Here is a 14,965-nt window from a genome sequence, read left to right on the forward strand (position 1 = left end):
TAAATTTTTTAATTTGGCCAGTAATATTATGAAACACTGGTAAACAAATTTTTGTTGCCGCTGGAAGCCGTTAGATTGGCAACCTGCATCTGGGACTTGGTGACCATTTTAGCCTTTTAGTAAAACAGCTTACATGAACTACTGCGAAGCACAACATTTTCCACCTGTTGGTGTACAGTGGAAATTATGTACATAGATGACATATCTTCGACAGTAATCGTTAGATGAAGTGTTTCGCTCTTTTACACATGTAATATGTCGAAACGAAGACAGTTTCCTCTTCAAAGGAACGATATGCACTGACGTACTTAGTAGTGCACTCTAGCTTGATAATGGCATAATAGACCGAAATCGCGATCGTGGTGCATAAGTACAGTTTAATAACAGTCCAGCGAATGGCCTTGCCGCTGTGGTAACGCTGGTTCCTACCAGACCACCGAAGTTAAGCGCTGTTGGGCTGGGCTACCACATGGATAGGTAACCGTTTGGGTCTGCCGAGCGCTGTTTGAAAGCGGGATGCATCCAAACTGTGAGACCACTGAAGGAGCTACTTGATTCAAAAGTAGCGGCCTCGGTCGCGATAGCTGACAGCGGCGGAGAGAGCTGTGTGCTGACCATATGGCCTTCCATATCCGTATGCAGTGACGCACATCATCTGAGGATGACGCGGTGCCGGCCGAGGTGGCCGTGCGGTTCTGGCGCTGCAGTCTGGAACCGCGAGACCGCTACGGTCGCAGGTTCGAATCCTGCCTCGGGCATGGATGTGTGTGACGTCCTTAGGTTAGTTAGGTTTAACTAGTTCTAAGTTCTAGGGGACTAATGACCTCAGAAGTTGAGTCCCATAGTGCTCAGAGCCATTTGAACCATTTGATGCCGCGGTACATTTGGGCCTTCCGAGGCCTGCTGGAAAGGAGAGAATAAAAATCCAGGTGAAAAACGTTGTCCTTTCTAAAACGATGCAGGGCCGTGAACATCAGTGAACACAAAATATGTTTACCAAAAAAATGGTTCAAATGGCTCTGAGGACTATGGGACTCAACTGCTGTGGTCATAAGTCCCCTAGAACTTAGAACTACTTAAACCTAACTAACCTAAGGACATCACACACATCCATGCCCAAGACAGGATTCGAACCTGAGACCGTAGTGGTCGCGCGGTTCCACATTGTAGCGCCTAGAACCGCTCGGCCACTCCGGGCGGCTATGTTTACCATTTACATTCGACACCATCTTACTGAAACGTGCATAATGTCAGACGTTTTTCGTTAAAATACAAAGAGCGTACTTTAGTTTCCCTAACGAATATCTTGTGCTATAAGTAATCGAGCAAAAGGCCGGATAGTTGTAGCGTACATATTTCAACAACAGATGGATTACGTCTCTCTGATATGAAGATACAGCCACTCTTTCCAGAAGTTTTGGTACAAGAGTGATTTCGTTTTAAAAGTCACTACCGAATCGCATGATAAAGAGCTTGGGCCCACATTTTTTGTACTCCCTGTATATCAAACTGAACGTCGAAGCGCCGCCGCCGCCGGTGCTGGCATTAGATTATATTTCGTTCACGCTCGTCATACGTTTGATTGCCCGGTTTCGGCGCGGCGCGAGGCGCCGGAGACATGAATATGTCCGCCGCGCTGGTCTCGTAAAAGCGGCGCCAGTTGGCGGCAGTGGCGGGGCAGATGTGCCGTGCTAAGCGCCTCCCCGATGGCGCCGTTCAACTTTTATTGGACCGAGCGCCGCCGTAAATCCATTGATACGTGCCGCTCGAATGTTCCAGCCTATAAAACCGGTTTCGAATCTGCCCGCCCGCTACCGGTCTGTATCACTTTTCCACGCCTAAGTCGTATAAAATTATTTTCCGCTTTCGCGCTACCCTTCTACCAGTCAATATTACTTTACTGCTTTCGACAGCAGCCCAGATACCCGTAAGGAATGTTTTACGCCCTCCATTTTCCGATAATATAAGCCGTGCGATTCAGCTTGTCATGATATGCCTAGTAAAGAGGTTTTTCGTCTTCTCCCTCTTAACTGGTAAGGCCCCATCCCCATGATTAGGCCATATGATGTATACTCATTCGCTAAGGTGCTGTTTTTCGTAACTAGAGACCATGGTGGTACAAGAGAATAGGACCGGTTAGAGAACAGCTTCCACACAAGTGACGTATCATTTGGTGCCTTTAAATCTTAATCTAATGATTGCATAAACATGTTATTTTTGCTTTTAAAATAAGTACTACACAGTCGTTGTTCTGTAATAGAAATACATTTTTGAATCGATTTCCAGTACTAATTATTATCAGAAGAAAGTATTCATTTCCACTTAAAGCGATTCCAGATATCCTTAAAAACTTTTAATTGAAAGCAGAAAGAAATACGTCTCCAGTCGATAAAACTATGCTCTCTATCAAACAGTCGAACGAATGAAAACATAAAATTTCTGTTACTTATTTGATTTAATAATGGAACTTTCTAATTCTATAATTTACAAATCACTTTCCATCGGAAAAACTGGTACATAAATACAGGATAAGTCTTCTAATTTTAAGTTGACATGTGAAATATTATTCACCGTTTAGCTATGGAAGTCGTATATTACATGCGAAGAAACTCCACTAGTAAGTAGGCAAATTTTAGAAAATCTGCCGTGAAAGTACACGGTCATTCTAAATGATTGAATGGATTCACAAATTTGCTGTAGCTATATTATTTGACATACTGTCCGTCCCGTTAGCTGAGTGGTCAGCGTGATGGATTGCCGACCAACGGGCCCGGGTTCGATTCCCGGCTGGGTCGGAGATTTTCTCCGCTCAGGGACTGGGTGTTGGGTTGTCTTCATCATCATTTCATGCCCATCCGGCGCGCAGGTCGCCCAATGTGGCGTCGAATGTAATAAGACCTGCACAAAGGTGGCCGGACCTGCCCCGCAAGGGGCCCCCCGGCCAGTGACGTCAAACACTCATTTCCATTTCCGTTTGACATACTGTCACAGGGCTTAGAAAAACTCAAAAAAAGTTTTTTACGTATTATGGCTGCTCCATATGTGCCCCCCCCCCCTTAATCTGCAAGTATCAAGACGATAATTAAGTTCTTCCCACCTTCGGTGCGGTGTATATCCATCAATTTGCTCGATAGCACTGTTGATGAGAGCTCACAGCTCTGATACGTTTGTTGGTAGAGGCAGCGTAAACACTGAATCTTTCACGTAATCCCAGACAAAAAAAATTGCATGGGGTGAGGTTGGCAGAGCGTGGACGCCATGACATAAATCGCTTAACGGCAGTCATTCTTCCCAGGCTTGCGAAATACTGATGTGGATGTACAACGAGGTGACGAAAGTCGAGGGATACCGCCTAAAATCGTGTCGGATCTGCTTTTGCCAGCTTACAAGGGGAGGCCGCCAATTGTGAAATTCAGATTCGATTCATACTGCGCATAATAAAAGCTCATGGCCAGAGGTGTAATGTGGCAAAGCACCAAGATGCACTTCTCAGCCGTTGTCGAGAAAATCGACAGTTAAAAGTAACCGTTGTGGTGAAATACTCTCTACGATTAATAACTTTCTACAGCGTCGTGGCGCAGCGGTAAGCGCTCGGGTTCGTAAGCCGAAGGTCACCGGATCGAATCTCGCGTCATGCAATTTTTTTATTACTTTTGTTATATATATATATATATATATATATATATATATATATATATATATATATATATAAACTATTGATGAATTGCTTATGCATCTTGGTGAAGGCGGATCGCTCTCCAATTGTACCGCCTCCATTTCTCCGTTTGTTTAACAGGGTGTACCAAAGCTCTCGCTTCCGCACTGATTTTTTTTATATTTATATATATATATATATAATTCCCGGGAATCAGTTGTAACAATTATGCATATAATAAGTTGTTGAAAGTCGTTTGTCGGGGAAAAACTGGCTACTTCGAACATCATTATGTTTTCCGCAAACAAAGTTGTATTTCACAGATGTTATTAATTGTCTTCATAATGTTAACCACGTATCGTTAACGAAGACGTAGAAACGATATTCGCAAACGAATACGTATAGCGTAAGTCAAACGTTCGAATTAGAATAGAGACCCCACGAACACAAATTCGCTGTGGCAGGTATGAAATATAAACTCCGTTACTTGCTCGTTACACTTGAAGGACAGATGTTGAATGGGCCGAAATGAGCGGCCGCATAACAGCATAGTTGCCTGCTAACTTCGAAAGAAGGTAGATGCGGTCCCTAGTGCAACTTATAACATCGTCCAAAATCAGTGCGGACGTGAGAGCTTTGGTACACCCTGTTAAACAAACGGAAAAATGGAGGCGGTGCAATTGGAGAGCGATCCGCCTTCACCAACATGCATAAGCAATACATTAATGTTTGAATTACAAAAAACTAATAATAAAAAAAATTGCATGGGGCGAGATTCCATCCGGCGACCTTCGGATTACGAACCCGAGCGCTTACCGCTTCGCCACGACGCTGTAGAAAGTTATTAATCGTAGAGAGTATTTCACCGCAACGGTTTCTTTTAACTGTCGATTTTCTCGACAACGGCTGAGAAGTGCATCTTGGTGCTTTGCCACATTGCACCTCTGGCCATGAGCTTTTATTATGCGCAGTATGAATCGAATTTGAATTTCACAATTGGCGGCCTCCCCTTGTTAGTGCAGTAACTCGACGTGGCATGGACTCAACAAGTCATTGGGGCCCCCTGCATGAAAAACTGAGCCATTCTGTCTCTATAGCCGTCCATAAGTGCGAAATGTTGCCGGTGCAGGATTTTGTGCACGAACTGACCTCTCGATTATGTCTCATAGATGTTCGATGGCATTCATATCGGGAGAACTGGGTAGCCAAATCAGTCACTCGAATTGCCCAGAATCCTCTTCAAATCAACCGCGAACAATACTAGCCCGGTCACGTGACACATTTTCATCCATAAAAATTTCATCGTCGTTTGGAAACGTGAAGTCCATGAATGGCTGCAAATGTTCTGCACCTACCAGTACATAACCATTTCCAGTCAATGATCGGGTCAGTTGGGCCATAGGACCCAGACCATTCCATGTAAACATTGCCCACACCATTATGTAGCCACTACCAGCTTGCACAGTGCCTTGCTGACAATTGCGGTCCATGGTTTTATGGAGACTGCGCCACACTCGAACCCTACCACCAGCTTTTACCACCTGAAATCGGCATTCATCTGACCAGGCCACGATTTTCCAGTCATCTAGGGTCCAACCGATACGGTCAGGAGTCCAGGAGAGGCGCTGCAGGCGATGCCTTGCTGTTACCAAAAGCACTCGTGTCGGTCGTCTGCTGCTACAGCCCATTAATGACAAATTTCGCCACACCATCCTAACGGATACGTTCGTCGTACGTCCCACATTGACTTCTGCGGTTATTTCACACAGTGTTTCTTGTCTGCTAGCACTGACAACTCTACTGAAACGTCACCGCTCTCGGTCCTTAAGTGAGGGTCGTCGGCCGCTGCGTTGTCCGTGGTGAGAGGTAATACCTGATATCTGGTATTCTCGACACGCTCTTGACGCTGTGGATCCCGGAATACTGAATGCCCTAACGGTTTACAAAATGGAATGCCCCATGCGTATAGCTTCAACCGCTACTCCAAAGTCTGTTAATTTACGTCGTGCGGCCATAATCAAGTAAGAAAACTTTTCGCATGAACCACCTGAGTACAAATGACAGCTCCGCGGATGCACCGTCCTTATATGCCTTGTGTACGCGATACTAACGCCGTCTGTATGTGTAAAAATAGCTTTCCCATGACTTTCATCACCTCAGTGTAGAAGCCCTTTGCAGCCACATTGGGCACGCTCTATTTCATATTGTAGCTCTCCTTCTCTCAGAATTCTATGGTAACCCCTGCGACGGCCTAGAAATTATCCTCTCGGAATTCAACATTCTGTGGTGAAAAACGCGTCTGTTCTATTGTCTGCCACAGGAGTTAATCTCTATGGCACTCTCGCGTTTGCTGAACGAATCCATAACGAAATGTGCAGCACATCTCTGAATATTTTCTCATTCCAGAATGAGATTTTCACTCTGCAGCGGAGTGTGCGCTAAAATGAAACTTCCTGGAAGATTAAAACTGTGTGCTGGACCGAGACTCGAACTCGGGACATTTGCCTTTCGCGGGAAAGTGCTCTACCATCTGAGCTACCCAAGCACGACTCACGCCCCGTCCTCACTTGCACTTGCCCGTGAAAGGTAAAGGTCCCTAGTTCGAGTCTCGGTCCGGCACACAGTTTTAATCTGCCAAGAAGTTCTATTTTCTCATTATTAATGTGGCATAATTTTCAGTATCATCAGACTGGAAACAAAACGTTAATACAAGTAAATGAAATTAGCTTCGTGGGTAGTATATGATAACAAATGGCAATAAAAATATAAGAAATATTATAAGAAGAACGTTCACATATAGATTGCATTGACTAAACAAGCGTTCAAAAATGACAAGGATTTTTTTTTAACAAGTAATCGTCTTAATTTAGAAAAAAAAACTTCAGAACATTTATTTGGAATTGTGAAGGGTGTACTCTTGGAAAATCATAAAAGAAAAAATTAGTATCAAGGATGAAGTAGATATGAAGAAGAGACATAAAAACATCGTGGACTGAAAAAAAATCTAATGAACGGATGATAAAAGAAATTAAGGAGAAATAGACACTGATTAACATAATGCAGAGAAAGAAAAATAATTTAATGAGACACCTAATACGACATAATAGCTTAGAAGGAAAACTCATGGGATAAAAATCAAGAGGCAGGCCCCTAATATACATTTTACATGTTTGGTATGTGGGGCGCTCAACTGCGCGGACATCAGCGCCCGTACAAAGCCCCAATTTTTACAGAATCCGGTCTAACCATTGTCGCGAATGATGATGGTGATGGTGACAACACAAATACCCAGTCTCCGGGCAGAGAAAATCCACAATCCGGCCGGGAAACGAGCCCGGGACCCCGTGATCCAGAGACAGCAACGCTTACCACTAGACTACGAAAATTTTTCAATGTGTTGTCAGTGGAATGAACTGCAGCAATTACACCCAGATGGTGAAGATGGTGATGGACAGACGCGATTATAATCTGCCTACACTAGGTGGCACAGTGGTAAGGCAAGGTACACGGCGGTTCAAATCCCCGTCCGCCCATGCACATTTAGGTTTTCCGTGGTGTCTCGAAATCGTTTAAGGTGAATACCAGAATGAATTCTTTGAAAAGGTTCGTCTGTTATTCTTCCCATCTTGACGAGCTTGTGCTCCGTCTCTAATGACCTCGTCGCTGACGAGACGTTAAGCCCTAATATTTCTTCCTTGCCTTCAAAGTAGTTGCAACGAACCGGATCTGGTAGTTCTATAACCTTCGTCGCCGCGAGGACATTGTATATTCGAACGTGTGAGTATAAACTCATATTCTTTATGGACAATTTGGTATCTTCTCAATCTCTTTTTTTACTTGTTTCACTTGAATAATCCGGTTGTACTGTGAACAGAGCAAAATGACATATTTACTATCGATATCCCTCATACTCCACAGTTCTAACTGAACGACATAAATGATTTATTCATCGACGTTTTCTAGTAGTCTACGACATGCGTTAGTTAGGTTGATATTTTTTGTTATCATTCGCCAATTGCACAGATAAAAATTTCATTGTTGAAAAGAAAACAGAAGTCAGAATGATTTACATTTACATTCCTGGACAGCAAATCCTGTCTTGTAGGCAGTGCCGACTTATTCGTTGTTTGTATACAAATCCACTACACTGAGAATATTAAACCGTGGGGCAGATTCGCCTTAGGTAATGTTCTTTGCCGGCCTATGTGGCCGTGCGGTTCTAGGCGCTTCAGTTTGGAACCGCGTGACCGCTACGGTCGCAGGTTCGAATCCTGCCTCGGGCGTGGATGTGTGTGATGTCCTTCGATTAGTTAGGTTTAAGTAGTTCTAAGTTCTAGGGGACTGATGACCATAGATGTTAAGTCCCATAGTGCTCAGAGCCATTTGAACCATTTTTAATGTTCTTTGAGCAGGTAAACATCAGTAGTTGTACTGGATTCCGCTTTTTTTTGACGAAAGTTGTTTTTGAACCTCTAGCAATTTGCAAGCACTATGTTTACCCAAGTATTTAAAAATAAAATCAGCTGCCCCCTTTTACTACAAATATCGGACGCCAAATTTTAATATAGCATTATCCTTCCGAATACTATATGATTTTTGATTGGTTACTAGCTAACGAAAAACTTTCAGCTTCCGTGTTATCATCAACATATTTCTGCGCGTCATGCTTCTGCGTGGAAATATCCACACACATTATTTTTGTAAAGGATAGAGACTCAACAACGTGACCAATATTCCTAGGCATATTTTGAATGATTTACGATACGTGACTAGAGAAGTATAATTAAAAGTCTACGCACAGTGAAGCTAAAATCTTGAAATTTCACCCGAACTGTAGGCGATTTAATGTTTTTTAGACCGTTCCGTGCATAAGGAACACCTTCTTACTCAAGTGCAGTCGCACAGTAAAAAAATGTTTGCGTGTTTTCTTTACGTCCCGAATCCCTAATCTCGCACCCCCCCCCCCCTCCCCCCCTCCCGCACTCACCTCACTCGATCGATTATTATTAGGTATAGTTCGAGCAAACAGCACGACAGCACCAACGTATGCAACCTCTACAATTAAGCTATATTCTTTATCTCTTCTATTTTTAATTCGAATTTTTATTATAATTGATATTTATGATGTAACATCAGTTATCTTAACAGATAAGTTCAGCATCGATTATGTTAAGTGATTTTCATTACCTCCGTAAAATATTCCTCTTCGGTAACGCTAAATGAGGGAGAGTGAGTTCACTGCCTATCAACACCGTAGCAAACTACATATGGTGACCTACTTAATTATGGCATCTGAGAGAACTAAGTTAATTTTGTTGTGACAAGAAAATAGTTCAGACTACGGTTAATTCACCTCCCGCTACGCTATTTATACCGAGTACGACTCCCAACGCCTATTACGCTCTTTCTCTTACGCCCACCCTAAAAAAGTTAATTGTTGTTGACTTATATTAACAACAGACTTTTGAAAGTGCAAGAATGATCCAGAACTTGAAAATATCTTTTAGCACACTCTTAGAAATACCAACGCACTTTCAGTAACACTAACTATCAAGAGGGCGGCCGGTTTTTTTTGTGACCACCATAAAGAAATAAGAAATACAAATTTCGTTAATTATTGTTGACTTTTACCCACAACATTCTTTTTAAAGGCGTATAGGGGTGTAAATAGAGTCCTAAACGTGAAAGTATTGAATATGACTACTGAGACTTAAATTTATCTATTACGTTTAACAGAAAAATTTAAAACATTCATGGAATCTGGTAGAATACTTCATTAAATACATTTTTTTCGAATTTGTAAAATATATAGTACTTGCCTAGATTACAACAGTTTCGAAATGTGCGCACAAAGTACCCTTCGCCCCCCACCCCTTGGTACCTCGAAGATTAAAAACAATTTCGATATGTTAGCTATATTTCGCACGTAGCAATGTTGAATCCGAAATGCACCAAACGTAAACGGCCAGCGACTTCATTCTTAACTCTAATCTCTCCGAAATACGTGCAGTGGGCTACTCAATTTCAAAATAACATAATAATTATGAGCAGCAACGAAACTAAAACCAGTTCCTTATCAAGCTGCGATGTGGGGCTATAAGATGGGAAACAATCGTTTTTACCGGATCGTTTGCTCAAAATCGAATGAGAAAGACTTCGTAGTACAGAACCCACATAAATCCAGTAATAGTGTTCATTTTTAATTGTTTGCTTCAAAGTAAAAGTTTTAATGAGAAACTAACAACACAGACGTATGTAGCATCGTTTCATTTATATTGGGTGTTTGAGTGTTATTTGTATGAATAGAAAGTGAGAGTAGAGTAAAATGAAAAAAAAACAATAATCCTATCAAATTTAAGTCCGGAAACCAGTGATCCCCCAGTACGATGTACGCACCAGTGCAGTCATGCCAGTTTTATACAGCAGCATTAACGTCAAAGGCAGCGTTTACTTCGAAACACTGCAGATGAGGCGTAAATTACAAAATTATAAACTCTCCTCAGTTGATTTTATCGTCATTCTGGATTCCTAAGTATGGTAAATAGCGTTTCGATAAGAAGCGTTATCAGTCGTGTTTCGCCAATATCATGGCTTCGGAGTCCCCGTCGGCACTGGCATCCATCGTATTTTTATTTTTTTTGTGCTAATATTCAAGAGCTTGGTGTTTTCCAGTCCTGTTGATAGTGTCGATGAACTACGAGATGGTTACGAATGATGCATTCCGAACATTCTTGGGATTTTTCAACGTTCGATTAGGAATCGTGCTGAAGTCTGCCTTCACATGAACGATGACCATGTGGAACACTTTTTGGAATGTGTTTGTCCACAATTGCATATCTGCAGTTTGGATACTCGGGGGCACAATTACGATGTGTTCACGTATTCAGTCGTAATACATCCTATCGGGGAAACCACTGGTTTCGAGAACTATTTTTATCAAGATTATTTGCTTGTTTCATTGTCCTCAGATCGCCCCTTTGCTGTACCCGTACCAGTCAAACACCTTGTATAAAACAGTTTCTTTAAAGACAGAGCACAAGAATCGATATTCGGATCTCCGTATTCCAGCACGAGTACGTCTTCCGTTGCGGAAACATTCCACTCGTGTAACCCTAGCCTAATAGGTGGTACTGCACAATGAGAAGTACCTTCTGTCATCTACTCCATTTGGCTTGCAGAGTATGGATGAAGTTGTATGGTCGATGTACTACAGTGAACAGCGTTGGGAGAAACCATTAAAGTCCAGTTCAATCTGTCAGTAATTGTCCATTGTAGCGATTGCACTCCAGTAGCTCTCTCGTAAGCGATGATCTTTTAGCGTTGTTACCCCCGTACGTATGAAACATTGCGGAAGCTTTCCGCGGGCGGCTTTGGAGACGGTTCCCTTTCCCTCTTTGCAACCGGAGCGCGGTATATCTCCGCAGCTGAAGTGCGCTGGCGCACAGAAGCGACTGGCGGGTAGATTAGAGGGGCGGTGCCGAGCCAGAGCCGACAAGCGGGCGGAGCGGACGTATAAATGAAATTGCAGTCCGAAGCGCGGCAGTTACGCAGTTTAGTTACAGCTCCAAACTAATTCAGTTGCCGGCGGAAGCCCCCGCTAGTAATTGGTAATATATTAAATTTTCGTTGCCGCTCGGGATGAATATTCGCGACGCGCTGGAGTGCGCAGGCGCGGTGCGGCGCGGCGCGTGTTCGCCCGGCTGCAGACGACCCGGCGGAATGGGTTCGGGCGGCCGAGTCATATATCCGACGGAGCGGCGCTCCTCGCGTCAGCTGCTGTGTATGGAGCCCTACGTGCTGAATACCATTCGGAACGGAGCCAGAATACGTAACGCCGACTTATTAGTCGAGGCTGCGCTCTAGACCCTACTGCTGTTGCTCGCGGAGTTGTGTGCGGCTGTAATGCGGCTTCTCGTAGTGTGCGAATGCTATAGCAAAGTTTTTCAATACAGACCCACTTATTTCACTTCCCCAGATATATTTCACTGCGGTCAATGCGTCTTTTCATCCGTCGAAGCAGTTACTCCAATTCAGCTAAGAAACTGAATTACAAAACGAACAGTGCAAAATCATGACCAGGATCTGAGCTGGGTGAGGGATGAGTGGGGAGGGAGCCCGGGGGAGGGGGAATGGGGGGGGGGTGAGCTCATGTTAATTTTGCATTGAATGACGAAGTAGTTCTGAGGTTTCACAACAAGTAGCTCAGGACACATTTGTAACTACTCAATATCCACTGGTGGGGAAACATTGAAGTTCTATCTGCTAAGACCTTTCTTTTTTTTTTTTTTTTTTTTTTTTTAGGTGTATCTGCTATCCCCCCTTCCCCCTCGCACGCCCTGTACATAGCTCTCCTGGGAACAGTTGCTACAATATCCATTACATGTAATGGGTACCCTCCGCCTGCTTCTACCTGTGTACGTTCTTGAAAAATTGCACTGAAATAAGTGGTCATAGCCGCGCGGGATTAGCCGAGCGGTCTCAAGAGCTGCACTCATGGTCTGTGCGACTGGTCCCGGCGGAGGTTAGAGTCCTCCCTCGGGCATGGGTGCATGTGTTTGTCCTTAGGATAACTTAGGTTAAGTAGTGTGTAAGCTTAGGGACTGATGACCTTAGCACTTAAGTCCCATAAGATTTCACACACATTTGAACTTTTTGTGTGGTCATAAGCGAGCTCTCAGCTGTTTTAAAACCAATTACCTTTATCATAGCTAACCACATCGTACAAAAAAATACTTAACCGCCAGTACAGAACACGCTAATGCCATGTAACACCGCCTCTGGTCTTGAGAGTGCTAATCGGTCTCCCGGTTTCACCAACGTAAACTTCGCAGCACTGACATCAAAGTCCGTAGACACCTGTAGTGTGGAGAGCATCTCAACAGATTTTGGGTTTTGTGACCGCTCTGGAATACTGGGCCGGCCGCTGTGGCCGAGCGGTTCTAGGCGCTTCAGTCCGGAACCGCGCTGCTGCTACGGTCGCAGGTTCGAATCCTGCCTCGGGCATGGATATGTGTGATGTCCTTAGGTTAGTTTGGTTTAAGTAGTTCTAAGTCTAGGGGACTGATGACCTCAGATGTTAAGTCGCCTAGTGCTTAGAGCCATTTTTTCTGGAATACTGGTTTAATTCCTCCGTGGCGCAGCACCTTCGGTGTCGGAGCACAAACAACTCTACGCACGACTGGGGCAACGCATCACATCAGCTATAGCTGACCACCAACACGACTGAGGTCGATCTATTCATTTTCAAGAAACTTGTGTGCTTGATTGGTAGCCGTGAATGCAGCAGCGAAAAATAAGAAAGACTGTTGAAATAACTTTACAGGACTCGCCGATGGTGTGAGGACGGCAGGGTGTGAACAACATGTCAGCTGAAGAATTTCGGTTAAATAAGAACAAAAATGTAAAAAGCTGAATGATGGTTTTTTTCTAGTAAATCAAGCCTATAGAAATACAGGCGTAAAACTGCGGTTGGCTAGTGGACGGCCCCTAGAGGCAAGACTGGGATAAGGGGCGGGGGAGGAAGCATGCCTCCCGAATAAAGAGAAGCTGGAAGGTACGTATGGTTAGGTCGAGGGTTGGCTGGAAAGAGAGCGTCTCGGTGGTGCCGGTGCGTTCTTGCCAGGCAACCCTACGTCCCCCACCCCACGTTTCACAGCCCTCTGATTGTTTGCTGGAGAGCACTTTGCAAGCGTAGTTAGTCAGCGACGATTTAAAAAGGGTTATCTCGTCAGTAGTGCTCTCTCTGAGAGAGCTATTCATGTTTACTGAGTGCGCGTACGTGGCGATATCCGATGTCGCATTGGTCCGAGCCCGGCCACAACTTTATAGTGAGACAGTGCTGTTGCGTCGGACAGAAAAATTGAAGAAATAGAAAGAGCTGTAATTACCAACAAATTTTTCCCATCAGTGTGGCAATCCAACATGCACATAATTAAACGCTCTGACAGCGTGGACAAGTTACGGTCGGCTTGGCTGCCGGCGCCCCAGTCCATTCGGCCGCCTGTGTTCACCAGCCAACAGCTCCACATGGTACGCATTATAAACAAACGACCACATGAGAGCCGCCCTGCGGCTTCAACGTCTCGTCGCGAGAAAACACTGCTCCTGGCCAAAGCTATAGATTCGCTATTGCCTGCCAACCACCTGCCAGAGTGGTGTAGGCTCTACCGCACAGCTGCCCATCCATAGCAATCTTTTCCTTGAATCGCCTTAAGGCATCCCAGGATGGTTCAAATGGCTCTGAGCACTATGCGACTTAACTTCTGCGGTCATCAGTCGCCTAGAACTTAGAACTAATTAAACCTAACTAACCTAAGGACATCACACACATCCATGCCCGAGGCAGGATTCGAGCCTGCGACCGTAGCGGTCACGCGGTTCCAGACTGAAGCGCCTAGAACCGCACGGCCACACCGACCGGCCATCCCAGGATGTCACGTCGACAATCAACTAACAACCGAAATAAGACAATATATATGGGAACACCATCATCAGAATCCAACCACTGCAAAGTTGGTCGAAACGCACCCATTTTAGTTTTATTTTATTCCAAAAGGAAAACATTTATTAAAACTGTATAGGGAATCAGTCCACGCAGTTTTATTCAGTGGCTACAGATATATTCAAATATCTCTTCATGTAATTATAGTCTTTTGGTCCTAATTGTGAGTGTTGGCATTGTACATACCTGGCCTTTGCAGTGTCTACGATGCTGAAAAATGATTATGTTCGGTAACGTCGAATTAAATTAAGTAATTGAAAATTAGGAGTGTTAACTATAATACACTACTGGCCATTAAAAATGCTACACCACGAAGATAACGTGCTACAGACGTGAAATTTAAGCGACAGGAAGAAGATGCTGTGATATGCAAATGATTAGCTTTTCAGAGCATTCACACAAGGTTGGCGCCGGTGGCGACACCTACAACGTGCTGACATGAGGATAGTTTCCAACCGATTTCTCATACACAAACAGCAGTTGACCGCCCTTGCCTGGTGAAACGTTGTTGTGATGCCTCGTGTAAGGAGGAGAAATGCATACCATCACGTTTCCGACTTTGATAAAGGTCGGATTGTAGCCTATCACGATTGTGGTTTATTGTATCGCGACATTGCTGCTCGCTTTGGTCGAGATCCAATGACTGTTAGCAGAATATGGAGTCGGTGGGTTCAGAAGGGTAATACGGAACGCCGTGCTGGATCCCAACGGCCTCGTATCACTAGCAGTCGAGATGACAGGCATCTTATCCGCATGGCTGTAACGGATCGTGCAGCCACGTCTCCATCCCTGAGTCAGCAGATGGGGAC

General features: G+C 44.2%; 1 protein-coding gene across 1 annotated transcript in view; it reads left to right on the forward strand.

The window, feature by feature from the left end:
• The window catches only part of LOC124606110 (teneurin-a), a 360,362-nt gene that overhangs the window by 116,537 nt on the left and 228,860 nt on the right, over positions 1–14,965 (forward strand). The gene's annotated exons all lie outside the window — the stretch shown is intronic.

Source organism: Schistocerca americana, chromosome 3 (genome assembly GCF_021461395.2).
Source record: "Schistocerca americana isolate TAMUIC-IGC-003095 chromosome 3, iqSchAmer2.1, whole genome shotgun sequence".
In the NCBI taxonomy this organism is placed as follows: domain Eukaryota; kingdom Metazoa; phylum Arthropoda; class Insecta; order Orthoptera; family Acrididae; genus Schistocerca; species Schistocerca americana.